Source organism: Tenrec ecaudatus, chromosome 2 (genome assembly GCF_050624435.1).
Source record: "Tenrec ecaudatus isolate mTenEca1 chromosome 2, mTenEca1.hap1, whole genome shotgun sequence".
NCBI lineage: Eukaryota > Metazoa > Chordata > Mammalia > Afrosoricida > Tenrecidae > Tenrec > Tenrec ecaudatus.
The window spans coordinates 15,817,008-15,839,619 of NC_134531.1; the positions used below are offsets into that span (position 1 = coordinate 15,817,008).

Here is a 22,612-nt window from a genome sequence, read left to right on the forward strand (position 1 = left end):
ATGGGATTCTTTTGCAATGACAAAAAATGTAGTTGTAGGGTTTCTGTCTCGATGATAAGAAATTGATTTTCTAGTTACCCAGAGTTGAGAAATCATCATCTTGCTCAAGGCTATCCAGTATATTCCAACTCATGGCTGCCCTGCAGCAACTGCCCCTGTGGGTTTAGGAGACTAACTGGTTAGGGGAGTAGAAAGCCTCGCCTTTCTCCTATGGAAATAAGAATGTAGGGTCCCGATTCCAGCCAGACCCATAACCCTTTAACTGGACTATGCCCTATCATGACCCCCTATCATGACCTGGCAGGCAGAGTTGAACTGCCCCAGAGGTTTTCAGTGCTGTCAGCTTTATGGCAAGTGATAGCCACGCCTTTCTGCTGCAGAGCAGTTGTGGGACCAACTTCTCTTAGTAGCTGAGCACTTTCCCACTACATCTCCAGGGCTCCTTCCCAAATCCAAGCTCAGTGCCATCGAGTCGATGGCCACTTACAGCAACCCAGTAAGACAGGGCTGAACTGTCCCTGAACCGTTTACCAGAGTAGAAAGCGAAGCTGGTGGTTTCAAACTGCTTACCTGGCTGTTAGCAGCCCAATGTGTAGCCACTATGCCGCCAGGGCTCTGCAGAGGCCCGATAATTCTAGCTCTGTGATTTGATCATTCTAAACATGTCTAGACACTAATCAGTTTATTAAGATTTTTAAAATATGATGGTCCATCTGTCTGTAGCATCCTGTCTCCCATGTTAACAAGCTGCGCCTTCCGAATCTATTGCCACTGAAGTTGATGGATTCTGACTCATACAGAGCCTATCTAGGACACCCAAGACTGCCAATTTTTTTGTGAGAGCATAGCGCCTCACCTTCCAAGCGGCTGGTGGGTTTGAACCTCTTGCCGTTAGCTGTCCAAGGCTTACCTGCTCATGTTCTTCCTGCTGTTCCTCCATCACTCTTGCTACTCTCTTCACTCCGCTTATTTTACAGAATAGAAATATAGCTTCAGTTGAGGCAGTTACAGGTCTTCAGTGCCTGCATGGGTGAGCTAGGTTGGTACAATCAATTTATACCATAGACATAATTTATACTACAAATTGGCTACATAGGCAGTTGCAGCTAGTGGCAGCAAATTTTACCGTTAAGTTACTCTTTTGGCTTTAAGTTATTTCACTTTAAATAATTTCAGCGGACGATGAAGCAGCCAGTGACATTCTCTGCAGCTGCAGGGACTTCTGTTTCTCTTTCTTTCCTCCTCTCTTTCCTTCCTCCTGCATGTTAACCTCAGTTGACATTTCAGAGATAAGATTCCGGCCTGGGACCTGAAGGACCTAGCCATCAGGAAAAGAAGAGCATAGCTCTGGACAGGCCAGTTCACAATGTTAAATCGGATTGGCTTACTTGCGGAAGCAGAGAAAGCACCCTGGTAGCGTAGCGGGCTACGTGTTGAGCTGCTAACCACAGGTCAGCAGTTTGAAACCACCAGCTACTCACTGGAAAAAGGACGAGACTCTAACTGTCCTAAAGAGTGACAGGCTTGGAAAGTCACAGGGGCAGCTCTCCCCTGGCCTCATCATGAGTCAGATCGACGCAAGGGCAGTAGGAAGTCTTCAGCCCGTGTGGCACAAGTAGTGAAGCCTTCTTCAACTCCAAGCTGAAAGGCTGGAGTGTGAATTTCCCAGAGGTACCTCGCAAGATTTGCCTGGAGATCTGCTGAAAAACCACTGCAGCCCTTAAAAACCCAATGGGGCAATTGTGCTTATCCCACGGGGTTGCCGTGAGGCGGGGTCAACTCCAGGGTTACTTAGGGTCATAGCAACAAACGGGAAAGCTCCGTGATCTCGTCTTGGCAGCTCAGTGTTTGATCTGAGGCCAAATTTAGAATCCCCACCTCAACCAGTCCCTTTCTCTTGAGTTCTCTGATACCGACCTTGAGGTCCTGCTTCAAAGTCTGGGCCCGTGTTGTACTGTGTGCACTCGGATGGATGTCTGATGAGCGAGCGTGAGGGCATTGATGCTTGAGCAGGAATTGATTGATAGCCCAGATGTGGAGCCAAATGACAGCCAACCTTTTCATGTGTCATTCCAAGCAACTCATTAAATGCTATTTTCCTTTGTCAATATGATGTTTCTACCATGATGTGCTAGGGTTACAGGGCCATTTTGGATCTCAGATTGGGGGCAACAAGCAGGAGCGTGCGGTGGCTGGATTGAGGAAGTCCAGGGAAGGATGAGAATATACTAACCCCAGTCCACGCCGTCCTTGGGGGACAGCGTTCAAGTGCATGCTGCCTTCACCCATGGTGAATTGTCTACAGATTTGCCTCGGTTTTGTTTGTGTAAATATTTTATTCAGGAGGGAGTCCTGGTGGCTCCTATGAATTTTATTTTACTTTTTTGGTTGCCTGTATGTGGTGATCATTTACATTTCCAGAAGCCATCCGTGAATATGCAGACACACGTAATTCATTTGGTAAACAGGAAGGCACAGTACTGTTTTTGTAAAACCCTATAGAAAGACCAGTCAGTGGTCTTTGTTAACCATATTCTTCCAATGGCTTAAAGGTACTCTCCAGAAGTCTGCTGAGGACTTCATAGCAACTGACATGGGGTTCAGCCACTCGATTAAATGCAACGTGAGAACATTCAAACCACATGAAAATGTTGCAGAAGTAGTGTTTCCTTATTTACTGAGCTGAGAAACATAACAACATGTTTCATCCTTTCAAGGAGCTTACAGTCCCTCTTAGGTAAACAAGTGAACCAGTCGTTCTGGAGAGACAAGCTTTGGTATGCCAAGTGCCTTGGGGTTACCCAGCGAGGATGACATTGGAATCATGGGCCTATAACCTAGTCATTGCATTGACTGTTCTTGGCGCTTTAATTTCTTTCACTTGGCTAAGTTTTCTGAAACCTCCAAAGTTCAATGGGGTATGCAAATAACTTTATAACCGTACCATTTCTGAGCATATAGGAGTCCTGGTTGTATAGTGGTTTACTTGTTGGCCTGCTAACCAGAAGGTCAGCAGTTCAAACCCACCCAGCCACTCCATGAGAGAAAGACAATACTTTATGATCCCCTACAGATTTACAACCTTGGAAACCCACAGAAGCTGTCCTACTCTGTCCATAGGGTCGCTGTGTCAGAACTGATTCAGTAGTTCGGAGTTCTAAGGATACAGGAAAATTCAGGATTGATTTCATTAAGGTCAAAGATCTAGGCACTAGATAGAGAAGACATATATTAACATTCCATCAAGTACTGAGTAAATTGAGATTAGAAAGTGAAGGAGAAATCTTCTAAGAAGAGCTAGCTCTTAAAATAGAGTAAACATGTACTTCAGAGCTCAGGCCACATCTACCAGGAAACCGCCTGCTCTCTTGGGGAACCATCCCCAGCAAGTGCTCCCTCAGGCCAACCTACCTCTGTTAAGATAAGTTTGGAAAACAAGAGGGAAGAATCTCTCCTGTTCCCATCTCAAGATTCATCATTCAAAGCCAGATAAGTCTGCATTTTAGGGAAGTTCCTCCCTGATTCTAAGGAATAAATTACTTTTTATCCTTGGTCCCAGGAGATAAACCTTCTAGGAAGACAAATTGAGGTACAGAGCAAAGGAAAGGTAGAAGGTATCCTCATACCCATGAAACGTTTTCTTTTAGCACGTCTGCTTTTGAAGATGCTCGTTCCCGAGTTTCTCTGGGATTGGTATGGTGGCAGTGCTAGATGTGGACACGGCTCGTTTTTCCATAAAGATTTTGCCATAGGACTTATAGTTTCCTCCACATTTAGCCGCCGGACCCAAACAGAAAAACGATTGTGAGGATGGCTCAGGCCCAGGTGCAGGTGGTGTTTCACTCTGTTGTCCAGAGGGTTGCTGTGAGTCAGAACTGACTAGACACCCGGCAAAAACAAACAACAATCAAGAAGCACCGAACAACACAGCTAGTCAGTTAAGGTTTTTGCCCTAACTCTGGCTTCTCTGGGCTCCAGAAGTAGGCGGGGACTCTTCAACATGATCTACATTTTTATGGCAGCATGGGTCACCTATCACTTAGCCTTCTGCCAGTCTTATACACAGTACTGGCCTGGAGTGGCTGTTCCATGCTGTTCTGAGCTGTTAATCACAAGGTCTTCAGTTCGGGCCCACCATTAGCTCTATAGGATAAAGACGAGACCATCTACTCCTGCCAAGATGTAAAGTCTCAGAAATCCACAAGGGCAGTTTTACCGTGTCCTATAGTTGCTGTAAGACCAACTTGGTGGAAGTGAGTTGAACTGGACAAGTTATTCTAAGAGTTAGCTTCTTAAAAGGCCAATGTAAAACTCAAACTCACCCCATTTACCAACCCAGCACATCTCCTTGTGGGCCAGAGTAGAACCCTGGTCTACAAGGTTTGGGGTGGCCGGTGTTTTGTTTTGGGAATTAGATCACCAGGCCTTTCCTCTGAGGCACTTCTGGGAGGTCTCAAACCTCCCTCCAGCCTTTTGGTTAGCAGCTGAGATCGTCATCCTTTTGCACCCCTCTCTACCTCTCGCATTAGCAACTGGGGCCTTTCTGTTTTGAAGAGTGGACTCTGCCCGAAGCTCATGGTTGAGCTCACACACGCCACAGTGTGGGCCGCCAGCAGGGAGGTGCTGAAAGAGGTCCTTTCTCCTTTTAAAGCTTTGCAGGCTCATTATTTAATTTTGAAGTTAAAATATGGGAATGGCCATATTATTCACACTAGACTGGTGTTGACAGTGTTAAAATTGGTAATTGATGGAAGTATTTGCTTCTGGTTATTAAGAAAAAGAAAGTAGTTGAAGTACAGCTCAATTCCCCATGCCAACTCTTTATCTTGAGTTTCATTCTGGTTTATATGCTTTATACACATACCATGGATTGCTCTGGTCACACTATCTGGTAAGGTTGGTAGTTCAAATCCACCAACTTCTCCATGGGAGAAAATGAGGCTGTCTGTTCCCATAAAGACCGGCAGTCTTAGAAACCCTATACAGACCCTCTCAGCCACATTCAAGTTTACGCTGATTCACAGCCACCCTATAGGACAGGGTAACACTGCCGCTGGGGGTTTCTGAGACTGTAACTCTTTATAGGAGTAGAAAATCCTATCTGTTTCCTGAGGAGCACCTGGAGGTTTCAAACCACTAACCTTGCAGATCACAGCCCAATACATTAACCACTACATCAGCCACCAGAACTCCATCAGAAACCCAAATGGGGTCACTGAGTCAGAATCATTGGCTGTGAGTTTGGTTAGATGTGTAGGCATGCAAGTGGTGCGCACGCACACACACACACACCACAAACACCGTGTTATCAAAATTATCAGGAGTTTGGTTTCCATGGACAGTGTATACACAGCATCTTTCTGTCCCCACAGTACTGAGTCTATTTAGTGGAATGGTACTGGTGCCACCTGTCACTCTTCCCTTTCCCACTGTGGGGTCTCCTTTTCCGCAGCAGCACTGGGTTTTCCCTCTTCCTCTTTAAAACCCATCAACCTATTACCAACCCCCCCCAAAAAACAACCCAACTTATGTTATACCAAAATGCAGTCACTTTGTGACCCAACTCAGTGTTCACAACTGGCTGCCGGAATTTTTACTGGAGCCAAGATGAAACTGCCAGGCCACTGAAGAAGCTTGGGCCTCCCTCCTTGTCCTTTTTAAGTAACACCTGGCTGTGTGTATCTTGGATATAATTTGATGTTGACTGAAAGAACCCTGTAGTTACGTGTTCATGGAGATCCGTGTCAGGCCTCTGACGTTCTGCAGTCAATCCTTACATGTTCTCCGCTGCGTGTTTGAGACGCAAGCTCTGTGGTGGAGCCTGCAGATGCCAGTCGTCAGACTGTGCTTGTCTGAATGGAAGGGATCTACTGCCATCTCACACCTGAACTTGACCCCCTTCTTTCTGCTTTATCTTCCGTCTTTCTTGCTCTGCCTCATGGCACCTCCAGCTCATTTGCCTATTTTTCTAGCACCCATTAACTGCTCATCACTTGTGAACAAGCAACCATTGTATGGCATAAATGATAGGCCTGTTTGGTTCATTGTGCATTGTATTTAAATGTTGTTTGATGCCTTGAGTCAGGTGTAACTCAAAGAGACCTTATACATAAGAAGGGTGAACTGTTGCCCAGGCCATGTCCATGGGTTATTGGGATATTTAAATACTGATGTGGGTGCTAACCATAAAGTCAGCAGTTTGAAATCACCAGTTACTATTTGGGAGACATGTTTTTCTGCTCAAGTAAAGATATACAGTCTTGGAAACTCACAGGAACGGTTCTACTCCGTCCTATAGGTTTGTTCTGAATAAGCAGTGAGGCACGCCCGTGTGTGTGTGTGTGTGTGTGTGTGTGTGTGTGTGTGTGTGTAGCCCTGTGGATTAAATGTTGGTTCCCAACAACAAGGCTGGCGATGGCAAGCCACCAGTTGCTCGCGGGGAGAAAGAGGAGGCTGTGTGCTGCCTGCTCTCGGACAGATGCACATGCTCAGAAACTCTGGATTAGGGTAGTTAGGAATCAGAGTCAACGTCATGAAGTTTAATCCAACTCATACTGATCCTGTAGGACAGAGTACAACTCCTCCATGGGATTTCCAAAGAGCCCTGGTGGCATAGCGGACTAAGGACTGGGGCCACTAATAGCAAGGTGGGCAGTTGAAACTCACCAGCCCCTCAGAGGGAGAAGGATGAGGCTGGCTGCTCCTGCCTGGCTTGACTGTCTTAGAGACCCTAGGACCCGGCGAGAGGGTCATTGTGAGTGAGCATGGATTTTGCGGCAGTGGGCATGGTCTGGTTTTGCTCAGTCTTGACAGGGACACCGTCACATCTTTCTCCTTTGGAAAGACTGTGGCGGCTCAGCCTGCTGACCTTTTGGTTGACAGACAAGCACTTGGGCACGCCACTCGTGTTCCTGTTCACTTGATAACAAAAACTCACTGCATAGCGGCCCTGGAGGACAGTGTAGAGCTGTCCCTGTGGGTTTCTGAGACTGTAACTCTTTCCAGGAGTAGAAAGCCTCATCTTTCTCCCAAGGAGCAGCTGGTGGTTTTAACTGCTGACCTTTCAGTTAGCAGCCCAACGCATAACCACTAGGCCGCCAGGACTCCCATTCATTGGCTACAGAACTGCAAAGGCATAGCGTTATTCTGCCCAACTCGGTGCTGGAAGAGGTCAGTTGGATGGCCGGTTGCCAGTGGGTGTCCATTGCCATGTTCTCTGGCTTTGGAGATGCTCAGAAGCTGTACCTCTCCTTCGTGTGAAGCTTGTGGTTGGGCTGTCCACATTGAGAGGGTCTGTAAAACTTCTGGCTGACACTTGAGCCAACCTTGGATGGTATGCCCACTCCATTAACAAAACAAAACACACACTTACAAAACCCCAGCTGCCGTGGTGTACATGGCCTCTGGTGAATGGTGGCCCCAGGTAGACAGGGTCGACCAGAGCTCTGTGGAGATCGCAAAGCTGTCCCCAGGCAAGCCACCAGCTCTTTCCTTAGAGCAGTGGTTCTCAACCTCCCTCATGTCGTGCCCCTTTAATACAGTTCCTCATGTCGTGGTGACCCCCCAACCACAAAATTATTTTCATTGCTACTTCATAACTGTAATTGTGCTACTGTTATGAATTGGGTGAGCCCTGTGAAAGGTGATTCTTCGCCCCCCCGCCCCCAAATGGGTCATGACTCACAGGTTGAGAACCGCCGTCTCAGAGGCTCCTCTAGGTGACCTTTTGGGTAGTGGCCAGACCCTTAACCGTTCTTGTGCCACATGAGGCTTCCACTCAGTAGGATTTTAGAAATGTGTCCGTCTTAGTATTTGGCAGTACAGGCGTCCAGTATGGTGATCTGAACACTCAAGGGGCCTTGGTGGCACAGTGTATTAAGCAGCTAACCACAAAGTGGGCGGTTCAAACCCACCAATGGCCAAGGGGGAGAAAGATGAGGATGGCTGTTCTGTAAAGACCTATATTCTCAGAACCCCTGGATAGGGCCATATGGCCATGGAATATTAATACGCAGACATTCTTTTGTAAGTTGAAAATTTTGTGTACTTTAAAACAATCAATAGACTTTATGCTAGAGAATCGTGGAATACATGTACTGCCAAGGATTTGGAAAATCTCTAGTAATTGAGGTAGCTTTATCACCTATGTCATGGTATTTTCAATCACATCCCGTGAATGTCGAACATTGAATAAGGAAGATCATAGAAGAGCCAATGCATTTGAATTAATGGTGTTGGAGAAGAATATTAAAAGTGCCATGGACTACCAAAAGAGCAAACAAATCTCTTGGAAGAAGTACAGCCAGAATGGTCCTTAGAAGCGAGGATGGTGAGACTTCGTCTCATGTGCTTTTGACATGTGATCCAGAGAGACCAGGCCCTGGAGAAGGATATCATGCTTGGTAAAGTAAAGGGGCAGCGAGAAAGAGGGGGCCCCTCAGCACGATGGACGGGCAGTGATTACAGCGATGGGCTCGGACACGGGAGCAATTGTGAGGATGGTGCAGGACCTGGCGCTGCTTCCTTTGGTTGTACGTAGGGTCACCATGAGTCAGCACTGACTCAACAGCACCTAACAGCAACAGCAATGTCTGGGATCTTTCTGGCAAAGGACATGGAGACTTAGAAATGGGTGATGCTCTTTGCCCATGGGCCAACATGGCAATGTCTCAATTGTGGGCTCCCCACGTCCTCATCCTTCCTCTCTCTTGTTCTCCCTTGCTTTTGGAATTAGCTCAGCTCAGACACCTACAGTCCAGATCGGGGGTAGCGGACAGATGGTTTCCTGCTAGTCAGAGCTTCTAGCAAATGTATGTTAGACTGTTCTTTCCCTGCACCAGAAGTCACACTCCAGTGCTGAATGCACCAGTGCCTTTGGCCCAGCCTGACATTTAGCCCGCAGCCTGGAGACAGACCCCACAGAGGACCAAGTTCTCTACCCGGCGTCTGGAGAAAGTGACCATTTCGGGTGTGCTGTGGGAGCCTGAGTGTGTACAGCACCTCGGGTGTAAAAGTGCTTGGGTCCTACCTGAACGTGAAAGCATGTCCATCCTACCCCATTGCTTTGTGTGTTCAAACTCAACGGCCAGCCAGTCGATTCTAACTTGTAGGGACCCTGGAGGCCAGGGTGGAACTGCTCTTGTGGGTTTCTGTGGATTCTTAACTCTTAGAAAGCCGCCTCTCTTTCTCCCGTGGAGCAGCTGGTGGTTTTGAACTGCCTGCCTGCATCATAACCCACGCAACTATGCCAGAGGGGCTCCCTTCTTTGTGTGCTAGACAAGGATCAGGCAACTCAAGGGCTTCTTTGTGGTGGGCCACCCCGGGGCATTCGATGGTTGATTTATCGCCATCAAGTCAGTTTGACCCATGAGGACCCCTTGTGAGGGAGAGCAGTTTGCCTAGCCCTGTGCCATTTTCAAGATCTCTGCTGTGCTCAGGTGCATGGTGGTGGCCAGTATGTGTTTCGGGCGCCTTTCCACCTAGGGCTCATCTTCCAACACTATCAGACAACATTCTGCTGTGATCCACAGGGGGTTCATTAGCTGACTTTCACAAATAGATGGCTTACCGGGACTTTCTTCTTAGTCTTTCTTAGTATGGAGGCTCCTGTATGCCATGCGTGACCTTGCTGGTATTTGAAACGCCACTGGCATTACCGCCAGCATCATAGCAACGCAGACAGCCCAGTGTGACATGCTTAATGACCACGGGGCCTTGTTGGAGACCGTCACACATTTGGCCCAGCTGTCTAGGGTATGGTGGCACTTATGAGCCATTGCCCTAAGATGGTTCTGTGTTCACTGTAATGTTGGGTGGTGCCATGCTCCACTGGGGAGCGTGTGACCCCGGCCTGCAGTGTGGTGATGTCACAGTCATCGGTGCTCACCCTCAACAAGATGGTACCTGGTGAATATTTCCTTAGCCTTACACCTTGGTAAACCTATGCACCACTTTACGATCATGCTTGTTACAACTTCTAAAAACACCCACTCCTTGATGATCCACTCTCTCATGATCTGATGGTTTGCATTTGTGGCTATCAAAACAAAACAAAACTACTTTATGTGATTATCTGTTATCTCTTGGCAGCCGTGATGATGCTGGCTGGGAGGGTTGATGTTCTGTAACAGCGTGCCTGGGCTGTGATGAAACTGAGCGGCTGTGTACTGCTGGAGTCAACTTCCATTTTGGGGTCTCTGGTGGTCATCCTCTGTTTTCATAGTACACTGGCTTTTGCATAGCAGCTGCTCTTTAGACCCTAAGCAGGTCCAAGGCCACCGTGTGTGTGTGCGTGTGTGCGTGTGTATGGGTGTGTGCGCGTGTGCGTGTGCGTGCGTGTGTGTGCGTGAGTGTGTGTGTGTGCGTGCGTGCGTGTGTGCGCGTGTGTGTGTGTGCGTTGCGCTGTCTCTGGTGCTGCACCTGTCTGTCTGAAGGTCTTTGATTCGGGTTCCCTTCGCACGCCAGCACTGCACACGCAGCCTTTAGCTGGCCCTCCTCCATGTCATGTTAAATATGAAAACATACTTCCATCTCATACTAAATGCCACGTGACGTCGAAAACCAAACTAGGGGCTGAAGAGGTGGCTGACTCATGGTGGTGACATTACTTGCTGAGGAACCAGACTGGACTTGGTAGTTTTCAGCACTGTGGCCTTTCAGAAGAGCCCAGCAGGCCTTTTGCTTAAGGTCCCTCAGGGTCTGTTCATATAGTTGGAGGCTTAACCATTGAGTCATCAAAAAAACAAAACCAAACCCAAACAAACCAGCGAAGCGCAAAAAACCAAACTCACTGCCATCAAATCGATGCTGATTCATAAGGACCCTATAAGACAGGGTAGGACTGCCCCTGTGAGGTTTCAGGACTATAAGTCTCTGAGGAAGTAGGAAAGCTCCTCTTCCTTCCACAGAACGGCTGGTATTTTGAACTGCCAACCTTGCAGTTAGTAGCCAAACTCATAGCCAGTACACCCCCATTGGTGTCATCCGAAGACTCCTAAATGCCATAATATCACTGTGCATTCCGATGACTTGCAGACGCTAGTGGATGTAACTAGCACAGGTTAACATCTATTCATGAACATTTGGAGGCTCTCTCCACCCCTCCCCCATTTTAGATCTCTGACTTTTTTGAGATCCAGATTTTTTAGATTTTCCGTGACCTTCACGAGCTCTGATGCCCATGTACCCTTCTCCCTGTTGCTTTTCCTCCTGGCAGGTCTGACCTGTGTGGGCCCAGTCACTTCCCCTGCAGCCAACTCTTCCTGTGTTTCCACCCAGAAGTCAGTGTGGTCAAAGGTAAGAAACCCTCTGCTGCTTCCTGTCCAGACCTGGAGCTGTGAGTCAGGGTTTTATCATCGCCATGGCAACGCTCCAGGGCTCCTGCCTGCTGGCTCCCTCCTGTGCTGGGCCAGGAATGTGGACATGGATGTGTTGCACTGATGTGGAATTTGAAAAGCCACATTCACTTACTAGGCCGAGGAGACTTTCTGTCTTCCTCAATCACTGTCAGGGTAGATTCCGAACTGAATTTTTAATTTTTGTTCCACCTACTGAGAATCTCCTGCTACGCACAGTCTTGTCACTGTTTTTAAACATTTTACTTGAGACAGGGAGTGCATTTTCTAGTATTGTCTTTCCCCCGCTTTGCTGGCTGGCATCACACCTTCCCGCTTCATTAATTTTTCTTCAACCCACAGCGTGAATTTTTTTTCTTCTTGGTTATCCCCAACGCGGCCTCTTTTCAAGTGATCTATTCCTCCAGGCCCTGAGAATTGAGAAACTGTACGTGTTTTTTGGTGTTTGAAAGTATTTAAGGGTGTATGTATGTGTGTGTTATAAATGATTTGGGGCTGAACTTACTGAGTTATTTTAACCTGGAATTTTGGTGTTTGCAAGAAATCTACTGGGTGAGGCTCTGCTTTTATTGCACAGAATAGAACATTGAACATTATAGTAACAACTTCAATGAGGGGAGGACCTGCATTTTCTCTTACATTAAAAAGTGTCCAGGGTCTTCAGAAAGTTGTAAAAGTGGAACGGAGGGGAGAGAGATCATGGGAATTTCCCAGCTTTTCGAAGCCCCTTCACATCCAGATGGCCTCCCTGCTGACGTGGCTGGCTGGTGGTGCCGCTCCTGGTTCCAGGCTGTTGTCGGTCCGCTCTTCCAGGCTCGGCACTGATTGCCATCCTCAGGGTGCAATGGAACTGCTGGGGCTCTGCCATCTTGCCATTGGACCTGCAGTAGGAAGCACGAGTGAACAAATGCTTTCTCATAAGTACAGCCCACACTTCAGCTCCTGTTTTGTTTACTCAAATGGAGCGGTGCATTCGGAACCGATTCTAAGTGGGAAAAGGATACCCGCGGTTGGATGTGAGAGTGAAGGAATTGTTTCCTTGCAGCAGCCTCGCGTTTCGGGCTGAGCGGAGAGAGGGGTGCTAGTTCTGGACTCCTCTGGGCTGGGAGCCTGCGGGGGGGGGGGGGGAGCAGCTCCAGTGCAGGCGGGTGGTAAGGTGGCGAAGAGCTCGCTTGGGAAATGGCACCTTTGATAGGGCCTGAGCCACATCCAGGTCAGGTCAGCCGTGAACCATGTTGTCCCAAGTGTGGAGCTCAGAAGATGAAGTTGCTGGGCTAGCGAGAAGGGAAGAGACCCGAACATCTGCACTAAGTGGGCAGAGCGAACACACATCCCACCTTTGATGCTTACTGCACGGGAAGGATGAACTTGAATCCAACACTCCCCCCCCCCCCAAAAAAAAATTTTTGGAAATGAATGCAGTTCGCACCTTCCCACTTCTCCAGCCTCATTGCCATCTGCCCAAGCGACATTCTCTCTTGGAACCTGGCCACCAGAACTTGGAGCAGAGCTCTCAAGGTAGAGGGTCATCATTTTGTAGACTGCCGCACACACAGGTGCCAGCACCTTTTAGCTTCCCCTGCCCCGTGGGTCTGTGTAATTCACTAGAATGACTCATGGGATTCATAGGAGTCTATTCCATCCTTCTGCCGATGGCTTTATGTTAACCACAAAGAGATACTTAGGTTGAGCTTTGGGTGCGGTCCCCAAGAGAAATGCACTCCCTGATGGTCATCAACCAGGAAGCTCCTCTCGGCCCTCGGGCTCAGGTTCTCGTTGCCTCTCCCCAGGCCTAGGTAGATGACATCACGTTGCCCGAGGTTTAGTCAGCACGAGGCAGAGGTATTCCCTTTGGGCAGGTCAGCACCTGCTCATTAGCCTCAAGTGGCCTGGCACGCAGGGACATTGCTTTCTGCCAGGTCACTCTGCACCACAGAGCATTCCAGAAGGTTCCTGGAACTTCGCTGGGGAGAACTAAAGAGTTCGGACTTGAGATAAACTAGCAATGGAAAAATCACAACTGGATTTCTTTGTCTCTTCCCTTTTACCACTGGCCTAGAGTTGAATGGGATGGGTATATCACAGGGTGAACACCCCCCCCCCCCGCCCCAGAAGGCCAGGCATGATGTAATCTGAGGACACCCCAGCCCATGGACGAGTAGAGCGTGTTAGGTCTTGATAACGTCTTTAATTTTTATAATGCCTCTCATACAGTGGTCTCTCATTGGCTTTTGAAGAAAAGAGAAACACCCAGAGAGGCTAGGTGACTCACCATAAACCACAGAAAGTGGTGGGACCCTGGCTGTAAACACAAGCAAGCCTTCTGTTTCCGGGTTTTGGGGGAACTGGTGCTTTGTCACACTGTGCCTTGCAGAGAGGTGAACTAATCTGCCTGCCTAGAACACGTTGCGTAAATTGTGGGAAGCAGGTAGCAAACAGAACGGTTTCCACCATGACTATCTTCACACGCACCCAGTGGTGACATTAACTCATGGTTGGCAGCTTGTTTGACTGTCACCCTTACCTTTTCCCAAGTTTTCCCATCTTGTCTGGGCCTGCCTTTCTGCTGAGTGTCCCTCTGGTATTGCTACCTGTCTGCCTGCTCTCTGGCAGTCGGAGCACAGAGGATCAATGGTGAGTGAGGGTTCAGAAGAAACACTCTTTGGTTCCCCAGTCTTTAAAAAAATAATTTTATTGGGAGCGCATACAATTATCGCAATCCATATATATATCCCTTGTGTCAAGCACATTTGTGCATTTGTTGCCATCATCATTCTCAAAACATTTTCTTTCTACAGGAGCCCTTGGTATCAGCTCCTCCTTTCCCCCCCTCCCTCCCCACCCCCTTTCCTCACAAACCCTTGATAATTGATAAATTATTATTATTTTTCATGTCTTACACTGCCCCACTTTTTGGTTGCTCGTCCCCCAGGGAGGGGGTTGTATGTGCTCCTGGGTGGCATTCCCTTTTGTGTCTGCCTGATGGTGATTATGCAAACCAGAAAGAGCCTGTGTAAACTTTGCACGGCAGATGCATCCTTGAGCCTAATCCACGCCTTCGTATGATAGCCAGACTGGAATCACGGGCTAAGGAGGTTTATCTGAGCCTCTAGAGCAGTCTGTTTTCTCCTTCTCTTAGTAAAGATTTGAAGCTTTGCTTGCTAAGCAGGTTCGGTTCCAACCACTGAGCTCTCCGGTTGCAGTATGGGGGCGGTCACAGCATTTACGTCAACAAATAGGCAAGGCTGCCTTCTGGTAAATATTTGAAAACATAAGCAGCTGGCCCAGTGTGCCCCCAACCCTGCTCTGAGGAAACAAAGAATTTTAGAAAAAGAAAAAGGAAAATGGAGGCTGATTTGAGAATTTCTGACAGTAATCCATCAAGTACAACCATCCAGAAAACTCATGGGAAAGAGTCAAGTGGTTGCTATCTTTTCATGGTTCATTTCCAGAATCCAGACTAGCTTAATTGCTCATGTGACTTCTCCGTAAAGGCCTTTCAAAAGCGCAGCGATGGCTTTCTGAGCACTGCTGTAAAAGTTTAAATGAAGCCTTCCCCTACCCCCACTTTGTCCTCTGTTATGAGTCCTGTTGGTGTAGTGGTTACCCATTGGGCTTTGATCCGCATGGTCATCAGTTTGAAACCACCAGCTGCTCCACTGTTGAGAGAGAGTTCTCCTCCCATAAATAGTTAGGATCTTGGAAACCCACAGTGGGAATTCTACCCTATCCTGTACAGTTGCTATGAGTTGGCATCGACTTGTTGACTGAGCCCTGATACAGGAGGTCTGGTGGCTCGTTAGGTTGCGCTGACAAGAAAGGAGAAAGGAAAGAGGAGAGAAGAGGCAGTGGCTTGTGTAAAGATGTTCAGCCTCAGAAAAATGTACGGAGCAGTTCGGCTCTGTCTTGCAGCATCACATTGAGTCGGAGTCCTCTTGAGGGCAGTAGGCTTGGCTTAGTGTGGTTTAATCTGGATGTGATTGAGTGCCCGTGGCCCTGGTGAGCCCCTCAAGAAGAACCCAGACCTCTGAAGATGCCCCCCAAAGTCCCAGGAAGCTCTAATTACCAAGCGAAGAATTTTGAGCTTACTGTGTCTGAACACGCCTCGTGCCATGGGATTACAAATGGGCTTCTGTGGGCTGTGCATTAAGGCTCGGAGGCTCGGCGTTTGTCACTTTGTAGGTACTGAGCTGGCCAGTGATGACATCAGGAGCGTCTCCTGGAGGCTGCGAGGAACAGAAAGTCCTCGTGGCAGTAACAACTGCGCATGGTGGTCTCTTATTTGTATTTTGCTCAAGCCAATGGCAGACCTCTCTCGGCCTTACAAAGGCATTTCAGGTGGGTGCTGCCCCCTTCTGCTTGCTTTCCGAGTGGATTGCAAATCCCCCTTCTACTCCAGTGCCGAGTGTGGTCGTTTGGACTAGACTGGATTTTCGAGGTAGACTACTTTTGTGGTCTGTCCAGTAACTGTCCACTGAGCCGAGGCCAATTCACAGCGACCCTACACGGCAGGGTAGAACTGCACCTGTGAGCTTAACTGCTTATGCGAGTAGAAAGCCCCATCTCTATCCATCAGAGCTGAGTGGTGGTTTCGAACTGCTGACCTTGGGCTTAGCAGCCCAATGTGTAACCACTATGTCACCAGGGTGCCTTCCCCACCCCACCCCCCTCCTAGCAGAGAACAATCTTGGATGTCAGGAGAACCCTGTATGTGAATCAAATCCCATGGCGAAGGATAAGCGTCATTCATGTGTAGACAGGGCCTAGAGTGGTGAGAGTCCTGCTGAAATAAGTATAGGCTCACTTGGTCGAAGTGCCCTTCTTCCACCCGTTCCACTAGACAGGGTTTAGGAGGAGTGACAGTGTGGCATGGGAACTTTTAATAAAGGCCCCTTCTCCCTGATGTGAACTTGTTCAGGTTGCCTGGTGGACCTGTGACTTTCTCTCGGGCTACAGAGGATCAACCTTTCTCCTGGTACCAAAAGGTCCGCTGATTTTTGTCGAAGGGTTTGGGCAACCAGAAAGACTTGGTTTGGATTCAGGAATCTTTAGCACCCATTTAAAAAATGTTTTATTGGCCTGTGAGTCACATCTTGCATTCAGTAATTTAATCACATTAGAGAGGGTTGTGCAATCATCGCCAGAATCAATTTTAGAACATTTTCTTCAATATCGTAGCCATCGTTCACTCTCCATCGCTCCCACCCCCGACCCCTGCCTCCTGTCTGTCAAGCCCCAGGGAAACGATAGACCCAATTATAGCCTTTATAGAGTGGCCTCCTAATCACCTATGGAAGTCAGGACTCACCAATTTCTAGTAAAGGGTGTCAGTTTTGCCCAACACAGAGGTGGAGCCTCAGCCTCGATTTTAGCAAGTGCGATTCAGTTACTTTCATGGCTCCATTATGAACAGGATTGAGCTTGCGAGAGGAAGTCTAGTCTGAGAAGTTGCTAGAAGCCATCAGTTTGCCAATGGAACTTCATTATGAAATGAAGTACTTAATGAGCATTTACTGTACTGTGAAAATAAAGGTGTTGTGCTTAGGGACCGTTGAGTAGGTTCTGACTCATAGTGACCGTATGCACAAGAGAATGAAATACATTCTGCGCCTGCAGCCCCCTCACAATGGTTATGTTTGAGCCTTGTTGAGGCGCTTCCTCTTCTGTGCTGCCCTTCAACTTGACCAGGCCCAGTGCCCCTCTCTGGGGCCTGCTCTTTCCTCGTAACATGCCCCAAGCACACGAGACAAAGTCTCACCCTCCTTGCCTGCAGGGAGCATGCTGACTCTGCTTCTCCCAAGACAGGTTGGGTTGTTCTTTTGGCAGCCCATGGGACATTCCACATTCCTCACCAGCACCATGATTCAAATGTGTCTTCCTTATTCAATGTCCAACGTTCACATGCATTTGAGGCCGTTGGAAATACCATGGTTTGAGTCAGGCACCATCGTAGTCTTCAAAGTAGCATCTTTGCTTTCCAGGGGTCTTATATGTTACATTGAGAAGAGAGAGAGTCCCACACTTATCTGCTCAACAGTTTCCACGCGTATGAGTACAGCCCTGTGAGATCAGTCACACCTCCCAGGTTGCGCAAATGGTGCTAGATTTTCCATCCCCATGGTCAAAAATGCATTGCTTCCTTATGGACCCGCTCCACCCCCACCTTAGACTAAGCAGTTGATGTTCTTTGTCACAGGTACTTCACTGTCTACTCCAGACCCTGTCATATCCGTCCACCTAACATAAATGTTTTCAAGGTTCTTCCATTGAAACTCTTGTTTCTCCAAGTTTTGAGCAGTCCCATTTATATCTCAATTTTAGATTTGATAAGGATTGCAAATCCCGATTTGGATTCATCACACAGTGGAGATCGCCATGGCCTTGAAGAACAAGCCTTTGCTGTATGCATTGTGTTGGCTACTGATCCCAGAGACCTCTTAAGTTTTTACTAGACCAGAGGCCCACGGGAAAACATGCAGGCTAAACGTCAAGCGCTATTCACCTGGCCACTAGACTTCAGTAGACATCATAGGATGCAGTAGGACTCTAATATTGATCTTTTTTTCCCCTCTTAATCATTTTACTAGGGGCTCATACAACTTTTATCACAATCCACACATCCATCCATTGTGTCAAGCCCATTTGTACATTTGTTGCCATCATCTTTCTCAAAACATTTGCTTTCCACTTGAGCCCTTGGTATCAGCTCCTCGTTGTTTCCTCTCCCTTCCCGCTCCCCGCCTCCCTCATGAACCCTTGATAATTTATAAATTATTGATCTTTTAAAAAAACGTTTTATTGTCTCTTAATCAACATAGCTCACTAGTTCCATATAATCCATGTCATCACACAATTCCCTAGTTCAGTCACATCATGAAGAACTGAACCATCATTACCATGATCAGGTTTAGAACATGTTCTCCCGCCACCACATGGTGAAATCACTTTTAAAATGAGTTGTGTAATCACGGTCACTTCGAGAGAGTTCTCCCCCTCACATACATTATTTGCTCTCCCCAACCCCCTCACCCTGCCTTTGTCCCACGTCCCACCCCTACCTCCCCTGTAAATCTTTCCATCACAAAGTAGTCTTCCCTTGATGCCACTGAATTGATCCCGACTCCTAGCCATCCAACTGGACAGAGTAGAACTGCGCCTGCGGGTTTCTGAGATCGTAAATTAAAAAAAAGAGAAAAGTTTTATTGGAACATAATCCAAATATCATACAATTCAATGATTCAACCATATCAAGACCTGCCCACTGCACACTCAGAGAAATTCACCAGCTTCTCCCTGTGAAAACTCACTTAGGACTCCCAGCGTACTATCAACCGCCAAGACTTTACTGTCTGTTCTTCCCTCCTGTCCGCCCATCGGATGTGCTATGCGTCCTGGCTGCTGTGTGCTTTGAAACCTCTTGCCCCACATTTGATGTCTGATGTCAATCAGGAAATGTTGTAATATGTAACCCACTGCCTGTGATGGGTGTTACAGGGTAGGAAGCGGTGGGGCTGAGAGGGTGGGGGTGGGGGTGAGTAATAGAGCACTCAGACTCATCTTCACAGGGCTGCATTTGGCCAGATCCACATTCTCATGATAAAGGCATTTCCCTCTCACTTCCACCTGCTGCTTTCACATTTGAAAATCTGTTTTCTTTGACTTCTGTGTCATGTCAGTACACTCAGTCAGACTCTGTTCGTCCCTGCTCAAGCGTTCTGTTGCAACTTCCCAGTTGCTAAAGGCCCACGTTCTCTCCCGGAATATTCCATTTAGCAATGACCTGAAGACCAGAGTGGATGTATTGACCAAGAACTTAAGACACCCAGGTACAGGAAGCAGAGGCTGGATGCAGAAGCTGTGCTGCCTGGTCTACCAGTCGGAAGGAATTGGCGTCTAGTTGAGTGACCCTCTTGTTCATCGGGTACTGGCACCTCTTCCCTACATTGCTTTTTAGCAACTCCCACCTTGGTCTGCATCTCAAGGCTGTCAAGAAAACCATTGAAGACATCCCATGGAGAACCTGGGAAAATCCCAATGTATGCCTGTTTTCTGCTCCTAACTCCTGAAAAATGGGTTTCCCATGGGACCCCAGAAGCCCACCTGACCTCCCACTGGGGTCACTGACTTTCCTGAAACAAATGAGCACTTGGTGTTTGGTGAAGTTCCATAAATGTGTATGCTAAGCCTGTATGTTTGGGGTTCCCAAAACCAAACTCACTGCCATGAAGTCAGTTCTGACTCCCAGAGAGCCTATAGGACAGAGTAGAACTGGGCTGATGCCGACTCATAGTGACCCCCTCTGGCTTTCCAAGACTACTACTGTTTACAGAAGTAGAAAGCCCAGTCTTTATTCCTTGGAGCTGCTGCTGGTGGTTTCGAACTGCCAACCATACAGTTGGCCACCCAACTTGTAACCACTGCACCTGCAGGGTTCCCGCACAAAAGCCTGCCATTCTAATCACTAATATACAGTCAAGACAGCTAGCGCCTGGATGAGACGTGGTTTGCGACAATAGCTATTTAGTGACTGTGATAAGACCTAAGCCCAGAATGAAAGGATGTGGTCGAAGGATTCATGTTCTCAAAATCATGCTCAATGGCGCTAGCTCTTTTCGGAGGACAGACATTTGGGTGAGCCATTACCTGGCTTGAGCACCTAAGAAGGACTTCCTTGAAGTTTTAACTTGGTTCAAGAGTTAGCTCTTGATCATCAGGAGGAGCACCAACATGACACTGGGATGGCTTGACACGCAAGGCCACCTTCCCACTTTTCCCAGAAAAAGGCTCAAGGATTTAGGCACGCTGGATTTCTTGACTTCCTTTTCGTAACCCCTTGGGAAGACCAGCTTGGGCCGCCTCCTTGCTGAAATGTTAATACTGTTGTTGTACGTTGCCTTTGAATCAGTTCTGGCTCCTGCTGACCCCATGTGTGCCGAGTAGAATCATTGCTCCACAGAAGTTCTGAGGCTGTGGTCTTGTGGGGACTGCTTTCAAGGGCCCTCTTCCTGGATCCCTATTCCTAGGTCCCTTGGGTGGGTTGAATATTCTGACATTCCGCTAATGACTGGCCCCTTCGCCATGTAAAAAAACCTCAAACCAGACTCACTGCTGTGGAGTCAATTCAGACTCACAGAGAGCCTATAGGACAGGAGAGAACTGCCCCTGTGGATTTCAAGATTGTAACTCTTTTTATGGGGCTAGAAATCCTCCTCTCTCTCCTGCTGAGCAGCGGGTGCTTTCAAACTGCTGACCTTTCCATTACCAGCCCAAATTGTAGGAGCTCATAAACATTCAGGGAGGGTCCAGGGAAATGCTCTCCTTTTCATTTGAGTTGCTTGTTTTGCAGATGTAGGTGGACAATACAATAGAGTTTAGCAGGAGGCTTGCTGACATTTTCAATTTTAAACCTATTTCTGACTTACTTGCCAAAGGTAGGAACCAGACGGAACATGGCACGATGGTCCTTTGCCCGTAACCTCCCAATCCAACTCAAGGCAAGGAAGGTAGAAATAAAAGGGCCCTGGTGGCACAATGGGTTAAGCATCCGACTGCTACCGGAACCCACCAGCCACTCTACAGGGAAAGGGTGGTGTCACCTGCTTCTATAAAGATGAACAGCCTCAGAAGCCCCTGGGGGCCGTTCTACCCTGAGCCAGAGTGGGCTCCACAGCAGTGGGGGGATGGGCTAAGAGGAAGCCCTCCTGGCGTGGTTACCTGTGGGGCTGCTGACTACCAGGTCAGCAGTTGGAAACCGCCAGTCGCTCCTTGCGTGAAAGACAGGGCTTTCTACTCTGTACATAGTTGTAGTATCGGAAAACCGTCACAGGACCATTCTACCATGACCTATAGAGTCGCTATGAATCAGCATTGACGTTGATGGCAGTAAATTTTTGTTTTTAACCGTAAAGTAATAATGATGTCTCCAAGATGAGCCAGAGACATAAATAAGCCATAGGTATATGAATAGGGCTAGAATTCAACGTGAGTCCCCAATCTAAGAACAGATCGTTCTTAAGACATGCATGGCCTTTGTTCAATGCTCCCTCTCCTGAAGGTGTCACTGAAGATATGGGTGCTATAGAAAGGTGTGATGAAGAGACCAGATGGTGCCCGGCTATCAGGAAAAATTGCATCTGGGCTCATAAAAGCTTGTCTTCAATCAAGCAGCCATCTCAGCGAGGTGTGAACCAAGTCCGCAGGAAAGAAACAACCAGCCTGTACTGTGATCCAAGGATTGTAAATACTAAAATCCAAATCCAAAGAAGGGAACGGTATTGGAGCTTGCATTGTGAAGACTCATTTTGCAGAAGGCCACGGATGACAGTGGAAGCTTAACATCCATTCGCAGGATCCCCACATGGATTAAGCCTGTGGTAGAATCCTTCTGCCCTCCGTCAGAGATGAATTGCCTTGCTGTCAATCAGATAGAGCACTGTAAAGTCGATTATGGCAGACGTAATTGAGTTAAAATGTAATACCTTATTATTTGATCTCTTCATTGACCCATTTAAAAATTGTTTCAGTTTTTAATATTTTCTACTTCCTTTTTGATTGAGGTTCTCCTACCTTGGCGTGTTTTGCTTGTTTGCTTCTTGTGAGTGTTCTGCATAATTTTCTGTATCTGAAATCTAGGATAGGTAGACCTACAGAGATAATCAATGGATTGATAATTGCCTAGATCAGTGGTTCTCAGCCTTCCTAATGCCGAGACCCTATAATACAGTTCCTCGTGACACCCTCCACCCCCAACCATAAAATTATTTTCGTTGCTACTTCATCACTGTCATTTTGCTACCATTATGAATTGGGCGACCCCTGTGAAAGGGTCATTCGACCCCCAAAGGGGTTGCAACCCACAGGTTGAGAACCGCTGGCCTAGAGGCATGGCAGGGGGAAGATGGGGTGAGGGTGGAGGGGATCAGAAGCTAACCACCAGGAGTATGAGAAGAAAATGTTCTGAAATTGATTGTTCTGGTGATTGCACAAATCGTAATGTGATTGAATGGTTGCATTGCAGTTTTTGCCAATAAAACTCTTTTAAAAAGATGAGACTCACTCCGGATAGGAATGGGTGTGCTCTCTCTAGCCGTCACTCTCCCTGTTGACCTGTTTCCCTGGGAGCACTCTCCCATGCACACTTAGTCATTGGGTCCTCTTGGTTAGTGTCCCCCCCCCCCACTGTGGGACATCTGTTCCTATTAGTGTAAGACTTTGCCCACTTGGTAATGTTTTCTTGCTCTTGACATACAGAGATTGTG

General features: G+C 47.7%; 1 protein-coding gene across 2 annotated transcripts in view; it reads left to right on the forward strand.

Moving 5' to 3' along the window:
* Positions 1 to 22,612, forward strand: part of BASP1 (brain abundant membrane attached signal protein 1) — a 63,965-nt gene that overhangs the window by 21,386 nt on the left and 19,967 nt on the right. The window contains exon 2 of one of the 2 annotated variants that reach the window (XM_075540885.1): positions 11,216 to 11,295. The exons of the other annotated variant lie outside the window; for it this stretch is intronic. The gene's annotated coding sequence lies outside the window, so the exon portion shown is untranslated. The remainder of the gene's footprint in view (positions 1 to 11,215; positions 11,296 to 22,612) is intronic. 2 annotated transcript variants of the gene reach the window in all.